General features: G+C 38.9%; 1 pseudogene; it reads right to left on the reverse strand.

The window, feature by feature from the left end:
* Positions 1–21,210: 21,210 nt before the first annotated feature.
* Positions 21,211–21,330, reverse strand: LOC129891035 (5S ribosomal RNA; annotated as a pseudogene).
* Positions 21,331–26,680: the final 5,350 nt, after the last annotated feature.

The raw sequence follows: 26,680 nt of genomic DNA on the forward strand, positions 1-26,680 counted from the left end.
AAGACATGATGAAACAAATCATGGCTGGCCAATCCAAGTTAGCTGCAGATATCCGCCAAAACCAACTAGCAATTTAGAACTTAGAAAAATAGTTGGGGAAACTGGCAAGTGCACAAAACTCTTGCCAACAAGGAGATTTTCTAGGTAACACTGACCCAAACCTGAACAGGTAAATGCTATGAGCACCCATAATGGTCACCCATTAGTGGAATTGGCTTCTCAATCTGTATCAGCCTAGGTGAGAGTTAAAGGAAAAGGTGGGGAAGAAAGTGAATCCAGGAGGTGAAAAGAAGATGAAGCACCAAAAGCTAAACTTCCTCCGTCATTCCCATAAAAGTTTAAGAAAAAGATGGAGGAGGAGTGCTTTGAGAAGTTCATCGACTTGCTAAAATACATACAAACTAACTTACCTTTGATTGATATTTTATAGGGTATCCTAAAGTATGTCAAGGACATTGTGGCCAACAAGAGCAAGTTAGCTGAGTATGAAATAGTGATACTCACTAAGGAGTACAATTCCAAAATTTTGAATAAAGTTAAGCTCCTAACCGAAGCAGAAAGATCTGGAGAGTTTCACTATACAGGTTACCATGGGTAGGTGTGTTAATGCAAGAGGAATAAGTGATTTAGGTGCAAGTATCAACTTGGTGCCCACCTCTATGTTTAAGAAACTGGGCTTGGGGAATCCGAAGCCTACCACCATCTTGCTGCAACTGGCAGATCTCTTAGTGGCTAAGCAAGATGGAATCATTGAAGATGTCTTAGTCCAGGTGGGATCTATCATTTTCCGTGTGGACTTTGTCATCTTAGACTTTTAACCAGACTCGGAGGTCCCTTTTATTTTGTGATGCCCATTCTTGGCAATAGGAGGAGCATAGATAGATGTAATGGCTGGAAGGCTCATAATGAGAGTTGATGAAAAGGTGGAGGTCTTTGATGTGTATAACGCATTGAAGTTGCCCGCTACATATGAGGAGCTGTCTGCGATAACTGTGATTGATGAAGCAGTGGCAGAAAAATGCATGGAATCAAGGGATACTATGAAGAAAGTGTTAATGGGTTAACATATAGAGGGTGATGTTGTAGAACAAGAAATTTCTAATGTGTTAGATACTCTCAATGTGAGCATGTGGAAAAAACACTTTTGGCCATTGAATAGAGTGCTGGGTCCTTCAACCAAACCTTCAACTGAAAAAGCTTCTAAATTAGAGTTGAAACTACTTTCTTATCTCAGGTATGCATTTGTTGGTACCAATGATACTTTTAACTATAATCCTTTCATCTTCTTTGTTTAAGTACAGGTAACAACATCTCTGTATGTACTTAGCTGAAAAAAAAGCTATGGGTTGGAAAATGGCTGATTTACATGGGATTATCCTGGCTTTATTCATGTATATGATTTTCATGGAGGAAGGGCATAAACCAATTGTACAACCTTAGCGTAGATTAAATACTGTGATGAAGGATATTGGAAGAAAAAAGGTTATTAAGTGGCTGGATACAAACATCATATACCCAATCTCAGACAGCAAATGGATGAGTCCAGTCAAGTGTGTGCCTAAAAAAAGGGGATGACTATGATAAAAAATGAGAAGAATGAGTTAATCTCCATTAGAAGAGCCACTGGATGGAGAATTTGCATGGACTACCACAAGATGAATGAGGTGACAATGAAGGGTCACTACCTAGTTCCATTTATTGATCAGATGTTAGACAGATTGGCTAGGCAGGAATACTATTGCTTCTTGGACGGGTACTCAGGGTACAATCATATTCCAATTGCTCCTGAAGACTAGTAAAAGACTACCTTCACATGTCCTTATGGAACATATGCATTCAAACACATGCCATTCGGCTTGTGTAATGCTCCAGCCACTTTCCAATGGTGTATGATTACGATCTTTCATGACATGATCGAGGATTTTGTAGAGATTTTTATGGATCATTTTCAATCTTTAGGGAGTCTTTTGAGTTGTGTTTGCAAAACTTAGATAGGGTCTTATCGATCCTAAACTAGAAACACTGCCATTTTCTAGTGAAGGAGGGGATTGTGTTAGGTCACAAAGTATCAAAACAGGGACTGGAGGTAGAAAGAGCCAAGATAGAGGTAATGAGGTAGAAAGAGCCAAGATAGAGGTGATAGAGAAATTACCTCCCCCAATTTTAGTGAAAGGTATCTGCAACTTCTTATGACATGCTTGGTTCTATTGAAGATTCATTTCGAATTTTTGTAAATTTCTAGGACCATATGCAGTCTATTGGAAAAGGAAGTAAAGTTCACATTCGATGATAAGTGCATGCAGGCATTCGAGTTATTGAAGAAGAGGTTGACTGAATCCCCTATCTTAATAGCTCCCAATTGGGAGTTACCTTTTGAGCTTATGTGTGATGCTAGAAAAATAGCATTAGGGTAGATTTAGGGCATAGAAAAGAGAATATCTTCCATTCCATTTAATATGCAAGCAAGGCTCTTGATTTAGCCCAAGCTAACTACATTGTCATAGAGAAGGAGATGTTGGCACTGGTTTATGCATTTGACAAACTCAGATCCTATCTGAAAGGTATGAAAGTTATTGTTTATAGTGACCATACAATTCTTAGGTACTTGTTTAACAAAAAAGTTACAAAGCCACGGCTCATTAGATAGATCCTGTTGCTGCAAGAGTTTGATATTAAGATCAAGGATCACAAAGGCTATAAGAATCAGGTTGCTGACCATCTCTCCAGGTTTGAGAGTTCAACACATGTTGGGGAACAAATGAAGATTAAAGAGGAATTTCTAGATGAGCAGTTATTAGGGTTGAAGGTGAAGGAATTACTGTGATATGTTGAGATCATCAATTACTTTGTAAATGGAGTGTTCCCAATAGATGTAACTTCACAGCAAAAGAAGAGGTTGATGTATGAGTCCAGGTTCTATATATAGGACGAGCATTACTTTTTCAAGCAAGGTTATGATAGAATGATAAGAAGGTGTGTGCCCGAAGCTAAGTTGTGCCAAGTGCTGGATATTTGCCATTCTTCCCCATATGGTAGCCATCATAGAGGGGAGCACAATTCCTATAAGGTAATATAATATGGTTTCTTTTGGCCTATATTATTTAAAAATGTTGCAGGGTATGTGAAGAACTGTGATTAATGTCAAAGGATGGGCACCATATCAAGGAGACATGAAATGATATTGAACAACATCTAGGAGGTCAAACTTTTTGATGTATGGGGGATGGACTTCATGGGTCTGTTTCCATCATCTTATGGGAACTATTATATCTTAGTGTTAGTGGACTATGTGTCCAAATGGGTTGAGGCAATAGATCTTCCCACAAATTATTTAAAAGTGGTAAGCAAATTCTTGAATTAGCACATCTTCACCCGATTTGGCACTCCTAGGGCCATTATCAGTGATGGAGGAAAGCACTTCATAAATCATATAGTGAAGAATCTTTTGGCAAATTATGGGGTGAGGAATAAGGTAGCTACAACTTATCATCCTCAAATCTGTTGGCAGGTCGAGGTTTCCAATAGAGAGGTAAAGTAGATCTTACAAAAGACTGTGAATGCACAAAGGAAAGATTGGTCGGCGAAGTTGGATGAGGCAATTTGGGCATATCGAACTGCATATAAAACACCCATTGGGATATCTCCGTACCAAATGGTATTTGGTAAAGCGTGTCACCTACTGATTTAGTTAGAATATCAAGCCTATTGGGCAATCAAGATGTTAAATCTCGACCCATAGTTAGCAGGACAAAAGCAGTTGGACCAATTGCATGAGCTGGAAGAGTTCAAGATCCACTCCTATGAAAATGCCAAGATCTACAAGGAGAAAACATAGCGATGGCTTGACAAGCACATCATCACTTGCACCTTTGAACTAGGGTAAGAAGTACTCCTTTTTAGCTCTAGAATTAGACATTTTCCGGGAAACGTCTACAATTTTGGTGAATGAGCAATGAGTCAAGCACTACTTTTGGAATGACATTGATCATGAGGAGATATTGTGGAACTTGAAAACGAGTGAGAGAGGAGCTGAGTCGTGCTGATCAGGTGCTACACGAGAGGCAACCCGTGATTTGTACAACTATATAGAACTTAGATCTTTGTAATTTTGTTTTTTAGGTTAGATTTTATTTTTATGTTATTTTTCTTTTAATCTGAGAATTATGATGATTTTTTTTAAAAAGGGAAGTATGAAGTTAATTAGATGCAAAAACAGAAAGATCCATAATGTCTTCGCATCACAGACCCATTCCATCTTAGTTCAAGGAGGCCCAGGTATGTAATTCACAATTTATGAGAGTTTTTGGTTTCAAGTAAATTCCACAACATCTCCGTATCGTGGACCTATTTCTTTTCCTCACAAATTATGCCGATGTTGATTTTAATGAATATGGGTCACTAACCAGAAAGGTACACGACTTCTCTCTGTAGTGTGCCTCTTCCCTATATTTATTTTTCTTAAATAAATGTGGTTTCTACCCGTGTTTAAACAAAGACCTAACCTTAAACCATTTAGCCCTCATTCTTCTTGTAGTAAAACACCCGATATCACCTTTTTACTTCATATTTCTTCCAAATTTCTCTAAGCCTAGCCACTTTCTCTACTGTGATCCTCGGCATGCTAGCGATTTTTGGCAAATTTGTTTGTGAAGTTCATTTTCCCCAAGCCCCAAGGTATGTTCTTCACTATTGTTTCCTTTCTTTTTGGCCAATTTTCATTGGTAATCATGTGGGTGCTCAAAAATTTGCATTATTCTCGTCTTTGTAAGATGAAATTAGTTGAAATTTATTATGGGTATAAGGAGAAAGGCCTTAAATATGTTAATAGCTACGCATATTGAGTGACATCTTCGGAATTTAAATCATAGTTTGGGTAGTTTTGAGAAATTGATGAATGACTATTTAATTGTTCATGCTAGGTGAAGTATGAAACTGTTTTGTGTTGAAATTTTGCGTACCTTGAATTCTTGAGTAGAGCATGAATACATTTTTAAAGTGTGCTGTAATTTGGCATTTGAGGATGTATGTGGTGAACCCGTGCTAAAATAAAAGGAAAGGGAAGACTCATTACCTTGCTGGGCTTCGCATTCTATGATAATGCCTAAGTTTAGGGGTGAGCCATTGGTTATTGATTCCTTGTGATTAGTATCAAAAGCTGGGATGCTTACTTGTTAGACGGTTTTATGTAGGAAATCATGTCTTCAACCCATATGCAAGGAAAAGAATTGGCTACTAGCAGCCCAAGAGGGATTGGGGTATCCTTAAAATACCACCAGCACCTACAGTCCCATGGGGAAAATCCTGTCGTTATGTACTAAGGTTCGTTCAGAACTAAGCAAGAAAGAAATGGTACAAGAAACATACGGAATCCAAATATTTTTCTGATGTGTCAATTGATGACGAGAGCTTAGCCAAGGAGTTCCCAAGGATTTCTCAACGAATCAGGGAACTGGGAATGAGGTTCATCTTTTTGGTCCCAATGGAGTGCAACTTACATATGGTGCGGGAATTTTATGCTAACTACCAACCAAAAAACTGCACTCACTTTGTTATAGTGAGAGGAGTCGAGGTCCCATTGACCCCACTATAATAAATGAGATTTTAGAGATTCCCGAGCTTTCTTTAGCTACACTCATAGGGTTGAACATTCACCCTCCCTACCAGAACATTTGCCATACACTCTGTGGGATCAGTCTACAGCTAGATGGGTAAGACATGCACTCATACGCTATGACCTTTCTTATCCTTATACTCACATGAATAGGGCGATGAAAGTATGGGTAAAAATAGTGATACATTGTCTTATCCCTGGATTATATATTACAAAACTGACAAGGGAGTAGGTTTTCCTAGTATACGCCTTAATGAAGGGAATGTAGATTAACTTCAGGGCTGTTTTGAAATCCTCAATAGGAAAAATGATGGTACCAAAGGAATGGGAATGCTTTCGGTGGGCTAATTACATTATTGTGCACGAAAGTAAAAGTGCTAGAGGAACCCCTAGATTACATGGCACCCCTCATAATAGATCCCTTTGATGTCACTAAAACCAAAGTGCTGGACATCTATTTTGGGCCTACCCTTACTTTGGGGGAGTGGGCTAAGCGTGATGAACTAATTGTGGCCCTATGTTTGGCTTAGAGATGCTCCACAATAGGATTATGTGCCACCCATCTACAAGTGAAGAATAAAGAGAGTGGAGAATTGATATCCTCCCAATGCCCATACCAATACTATTCTTGGAATCAGGCCTGAATTCTTTAAGCCTAAAGAGAATGACATCCCCACTGACGAGGATAGATTGTAGACCAAGTCTTATATTGATTCCGATCCTGAAGGGAAATAGATTGAACTATTGACTCTTGAGGATTCCGGCATGGAGGAAGACATGAATGAGTAATTAGCGAAGTTCCACTAACCTACCTTGTATTTTACTTTGCTCTCATGCTTTACTAAGGACAGGGCATTCTCTTTATGTGTGGGGTTGGGGGGGGTGATATTTTTGTGTACATAATATATTTTTTTTGGGTCATTTGTTTTGTTGTCAATTATTGATTGGGTTCCTTGGTATTATTTTCGGTTCTTTTCTTTAAAGTTTAGAGTCTTAAGTCTTGGTTAAGTGAAGCTTCCCTATGATAGATGGATGATGAACGTCTTAAGGGTAAGTTCGTGAAAGTAAGTTTCATAGTGTCAGTAAGTGTGATATCTTACCAAGGAAACACAACTATAAGTGAGATGGTTGAAATTGTAAGAAGCATGAGATGATATTGAATAACTAGTTTTGAGACACCTAGGTTCGTTTATGTGACTTAACTTATGCATGCTTATGAATTCAAGTGATTGTTTAGTTGGTACCCGCTAGATGCCTTTATTGAGTTGAATGTGTGCCATGCTACCTCTTGATGACTAGAACTTGCCAGTGTGTTGTAAAGCTAAATCTAAAATGTGAAGTTTAGGAAGTAATATAGGCATTTCTTTGATAGCCTCATTTTTATAGCCCTTTTTGTGTATACCCTCTTTAATCACATATCCATATTTAACCCTTTTGAGCCTTTGATGGTTTCTTTGGTAGATCAATACTTGCCTAGCCCCGTTCTTTCTTTAAAATTGTGAACTTGAACCAAAATTCTTATGCGCTTTATGTGAACAGAGTGAAAGAACTAAGCTTTGAGCACAAGGACCTGAAAGTAATAATCATTGGTACTTGAAAAACCTCAAATTCTGTTGTCGAGTGTATGAACAAAGAAAAAGTGTTTTGAAATTAAACAAAGAGAGAAAGAGAAGAATAATAAGAGATAGAGTAAAAATTTGAGGTCTAAAGAAAAGGGGAAGTGATGTGAAGAGGGGAAAGAATGAGGTTGTTGAGAAGGTGTGCGAAAATGTAGTTGTGTTATGTTTAAGCACTTGGGAATGTATCCACTATTATTAGCAAAACAAAAAAATACTACCTACCCGTCCCATAGCCTACATTACAACCCATAAAGTCCTAAGTGATCTTAAGCATTGTATTATGGAAAGTAATGGCACATTACACTAAGGTAAAGCCTATGGGTCATTTGGGAGAGCATGAGAAGTCTTTTGTGAGAGTGATCAGCTTTGAATGTCTTACCCATGTGTAAATCTGCATATCTATGAGTGAATATGGGATAATTTTGTTGTGGTGAGGGTACATATTCAATGAAAGATTGGTAACTAGCGGAGTCTTGATTGAATAACATACATGACTTTGCTATGCTATGGAGTCAATTCTTTAGGCTAGGAGTTCTTGAAAAAGTTGTTCGTGCATTGTGAATAGCTAACATGCTTGTTGGAAGTTCCTGTGGTTCTGTGGTGTGAGTTTGAATACCCATAATTAGGAGTGTAGAAGAGTCGTTGTGTGTAGGAAATTGAGGGTTTCTTGAGGATGAACAAAGCTATAAGTGTGGGGTAGTGATCTTGGACGTATTTATACGCTGAATAACCAAATTATCCCTTATGTTTAGCTAAGTTCGAGAACAATTTTTATAATTTTAGTGCATATTTGAGTGAGTTGAGTGTTCTTAAGCTAACCAGCATGATTAGATGTTTTCTGGGCTAAAAATGGGAAGAACGGACCTTGCAAAGGTGTGATCAAAACATATGATGGAAAACTGAAGCACGAAAGCAGAGTTGGGTAGAAAAAGTGACGAAAAATAACTAGCATAAGACACGGAGAGGTTTTAGGAAAGAGAGCATGCATTTAATGCTAAGAAGCACTGAAACAAAAGAGTTTGTGCCTAGTTCGCATTGCGGACTGGGTTGAGAGGCAGCATAATCTCACTGAGGAAGCTATTTAGGCAAAAATCTGAAAAGGCAAAAAATGTGAAGAAATGAAGCCTGTCCACATTGCGGACTTCAGGGCGAGTTTTTTATTTTTCCAAATTTCAGAGAATATAAATATAACACTTGTAATTATTATTACTTATTCAATCCTTTATCTGGGAAAATGTGAAGAGAACAACAAAGAATATTTTCTAGGGTTACTTTCTCTAACTTTGTTCGTTAATTTCTACTCTTTGAATGATCATCGAATCTCTTTCTTTTGTAATTCATACAATGAGTGGTTAAGTTTCCCTATTCTAGGGATATAGCTACGAAGTAATGGTATAATATTTTCCAATTTGGTTGAAGATGGGTTATTATCTCTAATTACTCCTGCATTCTCATTTTACTATTTTAATGTTTGGCCAGCGTTAGAATATATTTGTTTTCTACTTTGAACTCGGAATATGAATTGGGGATAGAACAAGGAATGCAGGGAGCATGTTTATTATAGGCTTAACTTAGAATGATTCATGTGTAGGTTTCCGTGGCACATACCTATGCATCACATTTGGCTTAGAAACAGAAAGATCGTTTAATGTATTTTTATTGGTTCATGCCTATCCCCACTCAATGATGTAGTTAGGTTGTCAATAAACATAGGCAATTAGAGGTCAAAAGACCATGATTTTGATATTAATCTTATGAACCAGTAATTAACCAACCCATCGGATACAAAGTAAGGAATATTATGCATGACCTTTATTTATGCTACAACCCTGGAATTTATTTTGACCTAATTAATCCCTAGTTAAATTAGTGAATCGTCATTATTTCTAGTTAGTTATCATTCTATAAAATTAGTAGTAATAAAACATTATCAATTCTTACAGCAGAGGCGATTAGTTTAGTTCGAAGAAAAGTCATAAGTATCATAATTAAAGTCTTTTGGATTCGGCAATCCAACTTTGAAAAAAGTTACTTTACTACTTGTCAAATCGCATACACATGCATGTGTTTTGGTAGCAACATTGTACCAAAATGATCCTCGTAGAGTTTTGCCAAATGATATAGATACATCTATACTTTTCTTCGAGAGGCTTCAGAACTTTAGGAAATTTTCTTAGCTTTTCTTCCTTTGTGTTGTGACTTTATTCCAATTGGTATCTAGTGTTACAAATCACACCTCTTTCATTCTCTTATCCATAGATGGTTAACAAGCATTACGATGGTGTCTAGCCCATAGCACCCATCAAACTGGAGGAGAAGCTAGTTGTTAGAGGACATGGCTGAGGCACGGCCAGGAAAAAGAGACGTAGTAGAGATTGAGGAAAAGGTATCACCCACTAGGGGTGAAGACGAAGCTGAGGATATACCTAGAGAAGAGGCCCCTCTCACACCCCAGGCTGAGATAGATTAGAATGTGGAAGTAGAGATTAAGGAGTATGCTGAGCAGGAGGAGAATGCACACATTGGGGCTACAGGTCTTCCCCCTCTGGACCCTTTATAGCCCAGCAGATCATGAATTTCTTGAGTGGGTTAGCCTGCACTGGTGCATTCCCCAATGCCCGTAGCCCAAGCTCCAGTTGTTCATCCTGTTGCTACCTCAAGTCCTTAGATGGATGGAGTGTTGGGTACTGATGCCTTCTTTTGTCAACTTATGGGTCCAGTGATGACTGGTATGGAACATGAGATGCTGGCTAAGTTCTTGAAGATGAAGCCTCCAGTGTTTTAAGGTTCTGAGCATAAGGATGCTTATGAGTTCATTCTGGAGTGTTATTATAGGCTGCACAAGTTGGGCATAGTCTATCATGGAGTTTAGTTCGTGACCTTCCAGCTTTAAGGTGAAGCCAGCTAATAGTCTAGGAATTTTATGGAATGCCGATAACCAGTTTTGCCCCCACTTACTTGTGTTCAATTCCATGACCTATATTTGGAGAAGTATGTTCCTAGATCGTTGCGAGACCGTAAGAAGGATGAATTCATGGCTTTGGAGCAGGGTGGTATAATAGTAGCCGCCTACGAGGTTAAGTTCCATGCCTTGTCTAGATATGCTACGTCTTTGGTGACTACAAAGGAGGAGAAAATTCTTCTGTTCGTGAAGGGATTGAATCCCGAATTACATGTATTTTCTATCCACATGACCTCTATAGGTAAAAGTTTTAATGAAGTAACAAACTTTTTGAAGAAGTATAAGGAGGTCTATGAGATGGGTAGGCTAAGGATTTGGCTAAGAAGCCCAAAAATACAGGTAACTTTCATGGCTCCTAGTCAAGAGGTTCAGGTAGGCCAGCAATTGTAGCTCAACCAATTTAGTCTGCTATGACCTCTTCTACATGTGGTAACTAAGGGACTCCATACCTTAATTCTACCTAGAACGGTTAGAGAACTTCGTTCATGCCAGGCAGCAGGCCGTTCCTTAACCACAACTGTTTTAAATATGGAGAGCTAGGGCATATGGGGAAATTATGTGTCATGACCCAAGCCTAGGGCCTAGAAGTGACACGGAGAATGAAGTATCCGAAAGCACCTGGTCCAAGCCTCTTAGAATTCATATAGCTTTTTATTGGTAACGACATTCAAAAAAGCAGAAATAAGAGGGGTAATGGGGCTAAGGGATTAATCATAGAACAAGAGTCAAAGTCAGCTTAAACATCATACATTATGTTGTCCAACCATACCTTTTACTTCAAAGACTTGGCAGGGGCTAAGACATGTCCCTAGCTCACCCTCAAGATATAAGTCAAAAGTACAAAAACTAACTCAAGAGTCTATACATAACATAAGCTAGAAAGATAGGAGTGTTGTTCTCGAAACATGTGAACTCACCAAATTGTAGTAGCCTTAAATGGTCAAACTTAGCCACGAAGAGGAGAGTGTGGAGCAACGCCGGTCCCTACACTGATATCATGTAGGAAAAACTATGCGTTAGTATTTTGAATGTATTAAGTATGTGATCATGCTATAGAATGAAGAACATCAAGATATTTTATTAGCAATATGCATAAGTGAATGCATTCATGAGAGATCATCATACGAAACTTTAAATCATTCATTTTGTGGAAAGATGACCATAACCGATATTTAAGACCATACGAGCTATAACATGGAATCCATATTAGCCCCCTACGTTGGCATGGGGAGACTACTTGCTGGATAGAACTCCATCTTTAATCATTTGTATAACTTTAACTTCAATGGCTAATCATGGATCCACTAGCCTAAATAGCCTACAAGGGCCCCTTATATTGGTGATTAGTTAATGCAACATGAGACTTTACCTAAGGACACCTTAGACCGAGTCCCCATAAACATGCTACATTCGGTGCTAGGTCAATCCCAAGGAATAACATTTAGATAGCATAATAACATAAGAATTTATATAACTTAAACATCAAATCATAATTAAGTTGAATAGCTCATTAAAACATTTCATTTGATTCAAATATCTGAGAATTGTCCTTATCACATTGAATCTTTTCTTCGGCTAAACAACCCTTTCATCATCATTTAGTCATTTCCTAAGACTCCCTTAAATATAAACATTTGCCTCATAAACTTTCATTTGGAGTCAATGATTTCATTTCAACTTTTCTTTATCATAAGGAAACTAGGTGGGTTCATTTCATAACTTTCAAACACATTTAAAGAATACTTGTATGCATGAGAGTGATGGAAATACATCAAATTAAATATCTTAAAATAACTCACCATATACACTTTAAAATCACTTTCAAGCCCTCATATAAGAACTCTAACAATTCCTTCTTTTCATGAAATTGAGAGTCAACATACATCAATATAGGTAAATAAACTTCAAATATATCATAATCTACGAATTTAGAGTCATCATGTAAAAGCGCATAAGAATTCATCATTTAGAATTTGAAATGTCAAGTTGAGAAAAATATTTGGGCTCCATGGGTGGAAGGACCCATGGATGAAACCCACATACCTTGGAGAAATAAAATCCCTAATGAAACTTGAGGAGGAATTGAGACTTGAAGATGCCGTGAGATGAGAATCTAGCTTGGCTTGAAGTTCTTAGGTGAGATTGAGAAGAGAGCGTTTGAGTTTCTTGAGTCTACATGTGAAGAATAAGGGTTTTAGAGGGTTTATGATCTTTAGATGAGAGAATTCAGCCCTCAAAACGACTCCATTTTAATTTAAAATGTAGGAAAATACCAAAATATCCCTCTTAAAATCTAACTGAACTGGCTTCACGGGGACTCTTCATGGTCTATGTTTCTCACCACGGCCTGTGGTAGGGTCCATTGGTAAAGGACATATAAAAACATTTTGGAAAGCTTGTAGGGTAGGTCTCTAATGTTTCTCCATGAATATCCTTTACGGTCCGTGAATAGCACGATGCGCGGTGAAAGGAGGCTGTAGTGTAGGTCCTGCAAGAGGCCTGTAGAGTGACCACTACAGGGACACACCACGGTTCGTAGATTCTCCATGATATGTGGTGGTCGTCTGTCACCTTTGCCTTATAGAATTTTCTAAGGGTTTTGGGGAGGGGTGACCACGAAGGGCTTTACGGTCTGTGGTGCTCACCACGGTTTGTGGTCCTCCATCATGGTCCCTTCCCTGCAAGTCTGAGTCTCTCAATATCTACCATGGTTGCTCATCATGGTCTGTGATTCTTGGCATAGCCCATGATTATCACGACCCAAACTAGGGCCAAGTCACAACACAACCATTGGGATACGAGGGACCCCAAACATAAACCATCTTAGCATAAATTGCAAACATAAGTTAAGGAACATGAAAAGGGAAGAGAAAATAATCATCAAGTGGGGAACGGGACAAAGGGAAATAAACGTAATAGACGTCCAAAATGGACTACAGCATAAGCTGTCTAAATATGCCTCTAGTCTAGTCTTTGATGGGGTCTTAGGACGAGCTCCTAGCTCACCATAACAATAGAAGAAAGGTCAATGTAATAGAAATATGAATAAAAGTCATGTCCTCGATAGAATGAGGACTCACAAACTTCTTGAGAATCTAGGGCAATCTCTAGCCATAAATAAGATGGTCGAGAGTGTCGACTGTCCCTACGTTATGAAACAATGTAGGAAAAATATACATTAATATATTTGAATGTGCTAAGTATGTGAGGTATGCATGAACTAGTAAAAGAACGTAATCAATAAGCCATAAGATGCATGACCAATTATAATGAACATGAGTAAAGATTAAAAGAATTTTAAAACCTATGAAACTTATAGTCAATGCATATTATACAACATCAACTTTCAACTAATACTTAAATTTAAATTGTGTGGGATAAGACCTTTAACTGACATTTAAGATCATGTGAGCTATTACATGGAATCCGATCACTCCTGCATCGAGATAGGGGAGGCTACCTTGCCAGAGCATACTCCATAGGTAACTCATGTCAACTCAACTAAACTATGCTATATGTGGACACACTAGCTAGGCCATGAAGACAATTCTATGGGGGAAACATAGTTTGGGACTTTAGGTTGCTACTACGATTCCCTTGGGTAACTAACTGCCTTACCGCATTGAACCCCACCTCGAAGTCCTCTTAGTGCTTAGTCAATATTCCAATGGAAACTTGTAAAATATGATCATAACATATTAGGGAAAGGTAGTAACTGCCTATCCACCCTTCTTTAAAACATATATGAATAGCTTATTAACTTAGTGATTCATAACAATCTATAAACTCGTTGAGAATTATACTTATCACCATCTTTAAACGTGATTGTGTGATAATTGGACTTATCACACCAGAATAACATCTTTGATCTTAACTTGTATCATCATAATAACTTCATTTCTCAAAATCATAATCTCAAATTTAACTCATAAAACTTTTATTGAAAATCATTTAACTCATGATAAACTCATAAAATCATCTTTAACTCATAATCATAGCTTGAGAATAACTTTATGCATGGGCATTCATTATTCAACTTAAAATCATGCAATACATATGAGAACATACATATAGTGATCATTGATAACATCTAAAAATGGAATTTAATCAGCCTAATGCAATTCATAAAAACTAGAGTTCATAATCAATTGAAAATTTAATGAAAATTTGAGAAAATTGTTGGGACTTCATGGGTGAAAAGGGACCATAAATCCATCCCCACATACCATGCTTTAAATCACTAAGAATTAGAAAGAAACTTTAGAATAAATCTGAAACCCTACCTTGAATTTGGAGAGAAACCTTGAGAGAATTTACCTCCTTACCTTGGAAATATTTGGAAGAATGTCTTGAATAAGAGGGGAATTTGAAGAACTGAATATATATAGACTCGAACTTAGCCATAAAAGTGTCTACGTTCACTGAACTTAGATTTGGAAAAGACACAATTAAACCTCATTAAACTTTTGATTTTGACCCTATCGATCACCCTCTACGGGCCGTCGAAGGAATGATGAGTTGTCTAAATAACTCATCCTGCAGGTTTGAGGAAAAGCCTGAAAATTTGAGTCTCTGAAGTTTGAGAACGAGTCGTGTTTACAACCCTGTCAAAGGGTCTGCGGGTCATTCTTTAGGCTCATTCTTCAGGTTTTAAAAACCTGCTATTGAAGGGCCTATGCAATTTCATCAAGAGTCATTCTTACAACTCGTAACATCTTCGATGACATGTCCTGGAAAGTCGTAGAACCTCTCCTGTGGAAAACATCTTAGTTTTCTCGAGAGATCACTATGTGACTCACCTTTATGAGCAGTAAGAAGTTGTACGAGCCATAGAGTGACTCATAAACATGGGTAGGTTTGAAAATTTGGGATCATTCTCCTTACTTCCAACTCTCCGACTTTCAAGATCTTACAATATCTCCCACTTGGGAATATTCATCCTTGAATGAGATTTAACTTATCATAAGAAGGACACGGAAAGAGAACTAGAATATCATCATTAACATGATGACATCTCAAAATGCATGCAACATAAAAACTTCATCACAACATAAAATCATAACTTTAAAAATCAACTTTCATGAACATGCATGCATATGAATGACGTAGGAGGAACTGAATACGTAAGAGTTCAGTTTATCTTGACTAAGAGCCCGTTTGGATGGGCTTAAAAAAAGTAACTTTTATGTATGAAGTGCTTTTAGAATTTTGAAGTGCTGAAAGTTATTTTTATAAATAAGCAGTTGAGTGTTTGGATAAAAGTGCTTATGCTGTGAATTTTAAGGTTAAAAGAATAAAAAAAGGTAGATTGGGAATTTAGTGAAGATATAAGGGATATAAAAGTAATTTCCATGGTCAAAGAAAATGACTTTAAGCACTTTGGAAAAAAAAGTTAGGAATCCTAACTTTTCCTTTTTGACTGACTTTAAGAACTTTCTGGCTTAAAGTCAGCATTAGGCAAACACGTCCAAAAGCTGAAAAGGGGCTTTAAGTTGGTTTTGACCAACTTAAAGCCAATCCAAACGGGCTCTAAGAGCAACTTAATACTTTAGGCTTGAATAGAGAGAAAGAGGTACATGTATTGTTTCATCATTGTTACACCCCACTCTTTTTAAACTCGGGATGTCTCATAAGTTTCTTGGACATTAGCATGTGAGCCGGATATGCTACGACACTATCAAATGACTCCAACGAGGGGAGGATGCGATACCCTGTAGTAGAGAAGGTTGGAAATAAAATCATAAGAATCCGGAAGGAATTGGAGGCCAAGTAATGAGTCGTAGGACTCGATTTAGCTACGTAATCTACTAACTTGGAAGTCTTACATACTTAAGCTATTAGAGTACGTACCAAGCTTGTATAGCATGGATTGCATAGGCTCTTAGCGGTGGGAACAGGCTTCCCAAGAAGCCAGCCCGACGAGATTACGAACCCAGGAAAATTTGTTGGACACATGGCAGCCTAGGAGGGTGACACGTGGCAGCACCTCAAGCAGGCAGGTGACCCACCTGCTTGGGGTCAAGTAGGTGACCCACCTGCTTGGGGGAGGTGGACCCCACTACCACGTGGCATCACCCTATTGGTCGCATGGTTGAGGTGGCCCAATAAGGGGTTGACACATGTCACCCTTAGGGGCTGACACATGTCACATCATATATATATGTGTATATGACTCTTCACTTGTTCATATATCCAAAAAAAGCAGCCAAGCATGGAGAAAAAAAACGTGAGAGAGAGAGATAGAGAGGCAGCCATGGTTTTTGAAGTTTAAAGGTAAGTTTCTCAATTTTCTTCCGTGAATTAATTATATACGGTGTACCTTAAGTACGTGTATACGTATATATGTATTTTAATACGTTCATGGAACTAAAACTCCAGCTTTTCAATTGGAATTTTGAAGAAAAAAAAAGAGAAAAACGTGAAAGGGGCAAGGGAGAAGGGCTACGGATTTGACCCTTTTTGGGTAAGCTTCTGGGTTTCGTTCGGTGAATTAATTATTTAAAGTATACCTAAGTTGTATATTGGTGTTTAATAGCCTAAAATTTAAATTTGGGGCAGTAAAGAGGTGAAACAAACAGCCGCTCCAGTTCAACACGTTGAAGAAGTTCCGAGGCACAATTTCGGCTAGTTTTAGCCAATTTCGGGAAAGGTAAGTTCTTCCCCTTTAATTTTAAGTTTGTGAGGTTAAATTAGGGTGTATTATACACCTTATTATCTGAAGGAAGTTGGGGAAAAGGCTTGAAAGGTTCGGCATTCGAAATAAGCTAAAACGTAGTCGTTATAGTTGAATTGTCGTCGAAATAAAGTATTGCCCTTGTGAAGTACTGCTGCGGGGGTATGGCTTGTTTTTTCAGGGACTAAATATGATCTAAGGTGGGTTAGGGTGCTTCTGGTTGAGGCCACATGACCCCCCGTTGCGTATAATTAAAGGCGTTACAAAATAAAGTCTAGATGCCCTATTGTGATATCGTATTTTTGAATAAGTCATTAGGAGTTATGTTGTATATTGTTGGTATGAATTGCTGCAGGTTGTTGTTGTTGGTTGGATGTAGGTCTTAGGGACCTAATTGGAAATTTGTATAGGGCATATTATAGGGGAGGTGCAGCCCAATTTTCATTAACGCCTTAACAAACTAAAGAACTAGTCGAGGAAACGACTAAGGAGATAGATTCCATGAATACTAAGGTGTAACCTAAGATACAAGACAGCTAAGAGTAGTTGATATTCGTATTAATTTCATTTTGAATAGGTTCAGAAGACGACGAGACGAGCAGGATAAAGGGTAACTCCCAAGAGGTATGTAAAGCTTTCTCGTGGCATGTTTTGGTATAAGCACGTACAGTTATCTTTCTTTCCTTTTGGAAAGTCTTATCCTTAAGTGAATTATATGTGGAATGTGGGAATAATTCCATTCCCAGAACTCCAGGTATGCCCCAAAATCCCTAACTACAGTTAAGTGTTGACACCCCTACAAGGATTGAGTATTGCCTGTTAAGGCTTCTACGTTCTAAAGAGTAGTGTATGGGAAACTCTCTTTCCCTTCTCTTGATATGTATTTGGTACGAAAGTGAAATTTGAATGCCATAATGGCTCACCGAGCCCCATAATGGGCCGGATATGAAATATGTGTATGAAGGTCAACTGAAAGAAAGTACAGACTACATAGAGCTTATTCTCTTTCTTCTCTTGGGCATGTCTCTGCTTAGCTGTAAGTTAAGTGTAATCTAAACTCCGGGGTAACTCCATTCTTAAATATTTCTTAATTACTTTTGAACATCAAACTTTGATAGTGGTTGAACTACTTCCCTGGAAACTTGTATATATTAAAGAGAAACCAAATGTACAGGCTCCAGGCCTTAACGACTTTACAAGCCTAAGTGTTCGTGACTTCATAAATGATTTGGCCCTATATTAATACATGCCTAGGGTCCTCGAGACTACTTTTGAAACAACCCATAATGGCATTTAGAGGACACTCGAGATGACCACACTGTTACTCAGGTCCTCAAACAAAAGCTTAACTTTCTTATTCGGTCGAGTCTCTGATAATGATTTAAATTGAATATAGTTGCTCACGACTCTACTCGTGTATACTGTAACACTTCTTTCACCGAGTCCTGGGCCGGGTACATTGTCGTGCACAATTCACTGCATTGTTCACCGAGCCCCTCACTAGAGGGACGGGTACGTATGTATATTTATGATGATGTATTGTAATAAGGTGGTGATGGCGCTGGGCCTATGATGATCCTACAGATGTAATTCACCGGACCCCTAAAAGGGCCGGCTATATTGTATAAATTGAGCATGCATGCTTTTGTTATTCACAGAATACAGGTACATGTCTTCAATTTGATAATTTGTTCCCCTGCTTCTCTATTTTGAATATACATCCAGTGTATTATGTTACATTTTACATACTCAGTACATGTGTCGTACTGACCCCCCTTTCTCGGGGGGCTGCGTTCATGCCCGCAGGTACAGATACAGATTTTGGGAGTCCGTCAGCTTAGGATTCCATGCAGCTCAGCTGGAAGAGGCTCTATTGTATCGGAGCCTAGTTTTTGATACTGTCCACTGATGTATAAATATTGTTTTATCCATTCAGGGGTATGGCGGGGGCCCTGTCCCACCATATGTTGTCATTTATATGTTTAGAGGTCTGCAGATGTGTATATGTGGGGTGTGTATGTCAGTTTGATTCAGCTGGGTCTATATAATATATGATATATGTTATTATGTTATGGCAGCCTTGTCGGCTTGCGTGCCCTATCATGTTGTGATACAAACAAAAAGGGCTATAGGTTTATAAAAATGTTATTGCCTAGTGGGGCTCTCTTACATGACATTGTTTATTTACAGTTTAATATGACCACAACTGATAGATAGGTATACGGGGGGGCCAGGTCGGACCCCAGTCACGGCCTATGGGGTTGGGTCGTGGCAGAAGTGGTATCAGAGCAGTTCATCCTCGGAGTGTCTGCAGACCGTGTCTAATAGAGTCTTGGTTATCGATGTGTTGCACGCCACATCTATAAATAAGAAGCTATAGGACATTTAGAATGTCACTTTTCTTCTACGTCTGAGATCGTGCTGTAGATCCGAGTCATAGGAAAATTCCTTATACTAACCTTGGATCTTCACTGAAGGACGACACCAACAGAAGGAAGTAATTGACGACATGTAAAGTTACGAAGCATGCAGGTAAGTGAAGTAAAGCCACAGAAGATATCCTTCGGGTAAGGTATTGAAATATAAAGTTGAAACCTGAAAGAAAAGCAGACAGAAAGTGCAACAGATGCAGTTTGAAGTGGGATATATGAGGTAAGTCCAGTATTTTTATATTATTGTTGACGTTGAAAGCCCTGTGTGGCTGCAATATGAGATGACATTGAAAGCTCTGTGTGGCTGTGATATGATATGTATATATATATGTTGTCCCTGTAAGGCATTGTTGGTATTTCTGCGTGTAGGTTATGGGATAGTAAGAAATGTAGATGAAACTCTACCGAAATTTTCCTAGAACAAGGAAAAAGGAATGGAAAATGGATTTTTGAGATGTCTGAAAAATTGATACCAAATACCCCTACTGTGTTTAACTAGAGCTGTAAGAGGTATCCTTCAGGTCGCCGATAAGGGGCATCCTTTTTACTTGAAGAATTTTATTTCGGAGGAACAAAAGCTTATTTAAGTAGTAATGTTCAGATTACGGTATCTCTAGCCGTATTTTTATTGTAGGAATATAAACAGAGGGCCCAGAGTGAAGGATAGGATGTCCCGCGAATGAGTTTCACTCTTTTGAAAAAAATACCAAGCCCTCAACTCCTAATTGTAAATTAGACGAGTTGTTCATAACTCGAGGATAAACTCAGAAGGAAACCAGGTAGGTCAAGTACTAAAAGAAGTACTGTGATGTTTAAGAGGTTTTGATTTCTTCCAACAGTGATTGGAAAATGATTTATGATAACCGTTTATAGTTCTCCACCGACTAATTGGGGAAAGAGCTTCGAATAGAAGATCCTCAAAGAAATGTCAGGAACTGAACACGAATACGAATTAAAAGGGGGATATGTAAGTATGAATTGAACAGTGTGGTATGAGTATGTAGGGATAAAGTGAAACCACTAGTAAGACGTACTTAGTACGCGTTGACTAAGTTAAAGGCCTGCGTTGAGAATGCAGTAAGAGCATGGAGCTTAAGATACAAAAAGTAACGTGTGTACACAACGTCGCCCCAGAAATAGTGGAACCCTTACAGGACGAGGACGATAAACTTAAGAAATAATTGGTGTAACCTACATTTACCCCAAGGAATAAAGGATATAGGTTGGGGTAAAGCTACTATTTCAAAAGAACCTTGAACAGTTATCGTCGGAATACTAGTACCGCCTAATTGAGATTGGAACGACTACAAGTACAAACAGAAAAAAGTACGAGTACCCTCTAAAGGGGGGAAGTTAATGAGAAAATGGAAAAAGTAAGGTGAAGGCAATCGATATGGGAATATATTTGAGATGGGCGTCTAAACTTCAATAAGATATCTTGCTGAATTAAGTTAGAAAGGTCAGAAAGCTACCAATAATTGGATAGAAGCCAGAATGCTACATAAGGCAGCGTTAAAAAGTTTGTGACGAGACCCTGAACAACATAACCCTAGAAGGCGGCTGCGTATAAAAATAGAAGAGTATAACCATGAAAGGATATCAACCAACTTAAGAGACATTACGAAGGATAGTGATAGCATGCTAGACCAAAAGCCAAACATTGGTTATAGAGTTAGTCGCAAATGATATTGCGATAGATAAATAACCAAAGGAAAAGGAATAGAAAGCCTCCTGTGGTAGAAAATGAAGGGAACACAAAGTGAATAGAGGATAGTGGAGCTAAAGGTCTACGCCGACACTGGATGCAATATAACAGACGAAAGGACAGGGCAAAACATAAAGACTCGCGAGACAACGCTGAGGTAAATCTGGAGCTAAGTTGGGTGCCCGCACCTCGTGGAAAAGGTTACAATGAAACGCGACACGAAGAATTCACAGGGAGGTCACCCATCCCAATATTACTCTCGCCCCAGCACGCTTAACTTTAAAATTCTGATGGAACTTAATGCGTTAGTGCCGGTGTGATCGCGCGAGATGGAGGAGTCTGAACTAGCGACGCAGAAATGATATGAGATTATGTACCCAGAGTATTATAGGATACGTTAAGGCAATTGTAACAAGGGATTAAGCAAAACAAGAAGGATTAGCTAATTGCTAACTGACGACGCACTCAAATGCCACAGCTCTTCAACATAGAACCAGTTAATGAGAGGAAAACCACAGAATGACTATATGGGCTAGTGGACGAGGGAATTTCGACACCACTTGGTAGCCAACTCTGAGGGTGAAAAAGCAGAACCCAAAAGGTAAGGGTACCAGCTGATGTAATTTACGAATGACAGGAAGCAGTGCCCAAGGTCGAAAATTTCACAATATGACCAGGACTACAGGACTCACTTTGCGCTCCAGCGCCAGATGAATCTGGAGGGAATGTTACTTGTGGATTAACGATATTAGTCCCTGCCTCTTCGATCAAAGGTTACCTACTTCGCCGAGAAAGTGTAAAATTGTAGAGTAAAAGAGTGGTAGGACCTTACGGAGTCCCCATAGCTATTATTCCCGGCAAAGAACCCCAAGTTATAATTAACTACCGAGAGATGCAAAGATAGGTTAAGCCAAACTATCGAGATGGAATTGCTACTACGGATGACTTAATACATGGCCACGATTGGGCCAAAGATCTCCCCCGACATAGAATGTAGAATAAGGGAGAAACGCTAGGATACTTCTTGTACCCTCTTGTCATCTTGTAAGGGAGAAATGACATAGGGTAATGTGTCTAGAGGGTTACAAGTGGGGGTAAGGAAAGTGGTGAAAGAGTTTAAATGAAACTGGCAGAACTAGCTGGTTACTACAGGATGACGAGCTTATATGCCAAAATTCCTTCGGAATTACATTAGATCATGTTAGACAACGCACAGAATGACTACGAGAGTCATTATATGAGGGGACTGCATCATTTTTCGGTAGCCAACCTTAAGGATTGATAAACAAAGGAGGGGAAGAAGGACCCAAAAGATAAAATGACAATTACAGTTCTGAAAAGAGTGAGAAGGACTATACGAGGCTAACGAATCAGCTCATTTGCTTTCAAACAAAACCCCCTATGCAGCTGGCACTAGGTGAAGTTATAGGACAAGAAGGTAATAAAGTTCTATGAGGTTTCCCCAGCTAATATCTCAGATAGAGGGACTTCAATTATGATTAACATCTAGAGATCAGTCCAAGAAGAGGTCGGGAGCACCGACAGATCTTCGTACTGCATTTTCCTTCGAGCTGCTGAACAGACTGAGCAATCTATCAGACGATAGAAGATATGTCATGAGCTGGTGTTGTTAACCTCAAAAATAGCTGGGATGATTATCTATCACTTATCAAGTTGCCTATAATAATAACTACTAGTCCCGTATCCCAATGGCCCCATACAAGATTATAGAGAAAGACGTGTAAGTCCCCTATTAGATGGGTCGATGCTAGAAAAACTAAGCTAAAAAGGCCCCGACCTGATTAAGCAAGCTATTGACTAATGACCCAGAATCGGTAGCAATGATATACAGATAATCGACATCGACATTCAGAGTTCGAATTAATGATTGGATGTTTATAACAAATTCACCCAGAAAAGGGAACTTAACCCAAAATATATTAAATTGTATCAAGTTACTCATAAGATGGGCAACATGGCGGGTAAGTTGAGCTTACCACCTCATTTGGACACTGTACGCCCAGTCCATTAGATAAGAATGCTTTGCATGGATACTGATGAGTCACCCAGGGTATATTCCATAAATAAGGTCCAGTAGATGGAATCCTATGAGGAAAATCCTACCACCATCCTAGATCGGCAAACTAGAAGACTATAGACTAAAGACGTACGTTCCGTCAAGTTATGATGGAAAAACCAAAACCAGAAAGAGGATGATCGGGGAACTGAAGAGAACATGAAATACAAGTATTAGCACCGGTAATTGATATTTATAGGTAACCCCAATTCCTGAAATGCATATGTGAAGTACTGGTATGGAGGTATGTGTTAAGAAAATAGCAATGAATCTCTCTACGATTTGTATAAGGTGCTAAGAGAGGTTTGGTCTAACATTCGGGGACGAATGTTCTAAAGGGGGGAAGGATGTTACACCCCACTCTTTTTAAACTTGGGATGTCTCATAAGTTCCTTGGACATTAGCATGTGAGCCGGATATGCTACGACACTATCAAATGACTCCAACGAGGGGAGGATGCGATACCCCATAGTAGAGAAGGTTGGAAATGGAATCATAAGAATGCGGAAGGAATTGGAGGCCAAGTAATGAGTCGTAGGACTCGATTTAGCTACGTAAGCTACTAACTTGGAAGTCTTACATACTTAAGCTATTGGAGTACGTACCAAGCTTGCGTAGTATGGATTGCATAGGCTCTTAAAATAAAACGAGATTACGAACCCACGAGGGAGGAAAATTTTTTTGGACACATGGCAGCCTAGGAGGGTGACACGTAGCAGCACCTCAAGCAGGCAGGTGACCCACCTGCTTAGGGGAGGTGGACCCCACTGCCATGTGGCATCACCCTATTGGCCGCATGGTTGAGGTGGCCCAATAAGGGCATGACACGTGTCACCCTTAGGGGCTGACACATGTCACCTCATATATATATGTCTATATGACTCTTAACTTGTTGATATATCCAAAAACAGCAGCCAAGCATGGATAAAGGTAAGTTTCTCAATTTTCTTCCATGAGTTAATTATATACGGTGTACCTTAAGTACGTGGATACGTATATATGTATTTTAATACGTTCATGGAACTAAAACTCCAGCTTTGCAATTGGAATTTGGAAGAAAAAGAAAGAGAAAAACATGAAAGGGGCAAGGGAGAAGGGCTACGGATTTGACCCTTTTTGGGTAAGCTTCCGGGTTTCGTTCTATGAATTAATTATTTAAAGTATCCCTAAGTTTTATATTGGTGTTTAATAACCTAAAAGTTCAATTTGTGTCAGCAAAGAGGTGAAACAAACAGCCGCTCCAGTTCAACGCGTTGAAGAAGTTCCGAGGCACAATTTCGGCTAGTTTTAGCCAATTTTGGGAAAGGTAAGTTCTTACCCTTTAATTTGAATTTTGTGAGGTTAAATTAGGGTGTATTATACACCTTAGTATCTGCTGGAAATTGGGTAAAAGGCTTGAAAGGTTTGGCATTTGAAATAAGCTAAAACGTAGTCGCTATAGTTGAATTGTCGTCGAAATAAAGTATTGCCCTTGTGAAGTACTGCTGCGGGGGTATGGCTTGTTTTTTCAGGGACTACATATGATCTAAGGTGGGTTAGGGTTCTTCTGGTTGAGTCCACATGACCCCCCATTGCGTATAATTAAAGGCGTTACAAAATAAAGGCTAGACGCGCTATTGTGATATCGTATTTTTGAATAAGTCGTTTGGAGTTATGTTGTATATTGTTGGTATGAATTGCTGCAGGTTGTTGTTGTTAGTTGGATGTAGGTCTTAGGGACCTAATTGGAAATTCGGATAGGGCACATTATAGGGGAGGTGCGGCCCAATTTTCGTTAACGCCTTAACAAACTAAAGAACTAGTCGAGGAAACGACTAAGGAGATAGATTCCATGAATACTAAGGTGTAACCTAAGATACAAGAAAGCTAAGAGTAGTTTATATTCATATTAATTTCATTTTGAATAGGTTCAGAAGATGACAAGACGAGCAGGATAAAGGGTAACTCCCAAGAGGTATGTAAAGCTTTCTCGTGGCATATTTTGGTATAAGCACGTACAGTTATCTTTCTTTCCTTTTGGCAAGTCTTAGACTTAAGTGAATTGTATGTGGAATGTGGGAATAATTCCATTCCCAGAACTCCAGGTACGCCCCAAAATCCCTAACTACAGTTAAGTGTTGACACCCCCTACAAGGATTGAGTATTGCCTGTTAAGGCTTCTACGTTCTAAAGAGTAGTGTATGGGAAACTCTCTTTCCCTTCTCTTGATATGTATTTGGTATGAAAGTGAAATTTGAATGCCATAATGTCTCACCGAGCCCCATAATGGGCCGGATATGAAATATGTGTATGAAGGTCAACTGAAAGAAAGTACAGACTACATAGAGCTTATTCTCTTTCTTGTCTTGGGCATGTCTCTACTTAGCTGTAAGTTAAGTGTAATCTAAACTCCGGGGTAACTCCATTCTTAAATATTTCTTAATTACTTTTGAACATCAAACTTTGATAGTGGTTGAACTACTTCCCTGGAAACTTGTATATATTAAAGAGGAACCAAATGTACAGGCTCCAGGCCTTAACGACTTTACAAGCCTAAGTGTTCGTGACTTCATAAATAATTTGGCCCTATATTAATACATGCCTAGGGTCCCCGAGACTACTTTTGAAACAACCCATAAATGCATTTAGAGGACTCTCGAGATGACCACACCGTTACACGGGTCCTCAAACAAAAGCTTAACTTTCTTATTCGGTCGAGTCTATGATAATGATTTAAATTGAATATAGTTACTCACGACTCTACTCGTGTATACTGTAAAACTTCTTTCACCGAGTCCTGGGCTGGGTACGTTGTCATGCCAATTCACTGCATTGTTCACCAAGCCCATCACTAGAGGGTCGGGTACGTATGTATATATATGATGATGTATTGTAATAAAGTGATGATGGCGCCGGGCCTATGATGGTCCTACAGATATAATTCATCAGACCCCTGAAAGGGACGGTTCTATTTTAGAAATTGAGCATGCATGCTTTTGTTATTCACAGAATACAGGTACATGTTTTTGATTTGATAATTTATTCCCCTGCTTCTCTATTTCGAATATACATCCAGTGTATTATGTTACATTTTACATACTTAGTACATGTGTCGTACTGACCCCCCTTTCTCGGGGGGTTGCGTTAATGCCCGCAGGTACAAATATAGATTTTGGGAGTCCGTCATCTTAGGATTCTATGCAGCTCAGCTGAAAGAGGCTCCATTGTATCGGGGCCTAGTTTTTGATACTGTCCACTGATGTATAAAAAATGTTTTATCCATTCAGGGGTATGGCGGGGGTCCTGTCCCGCCATATGTTGTCATTTATATGTTTAGAGGTCTGTAGATGTGTATATGTGGGGTGTGTATGTCAGTTTGATTCAGCTGGGTCTATATTATATATGATATATGTTATTATGTTATGGCAGCCTTGTCGGCTTGCATGCCGTATCATGTTGTGATACAAATAAAAAGAGCTACAGGTTTATGAAAATATTATCGCCCATTGGGGCTCTCTTACATGACATTGTTTATTTACAGTTCAATATGACCACAACTGATAGATAGGTATATGGGGGGGGTCCAGGTCGGACCCCAGTCGCGGCCTACGGGGTTGGGTCA

This window comes from Solanum dulcamara, chromosome 5, assembly GCF_947179165.1.
Source record: "Solanum dulcamara chromosome 5, daSolDulc1.2, whole genome shotgun sequence".
Taxonomy (NCBI): Eukaryota; Viridiplantae; Streptophyta; class Magnoliopsida; order Solanales; family Solanaceae; genus Solanum; species Solanum dulcamara.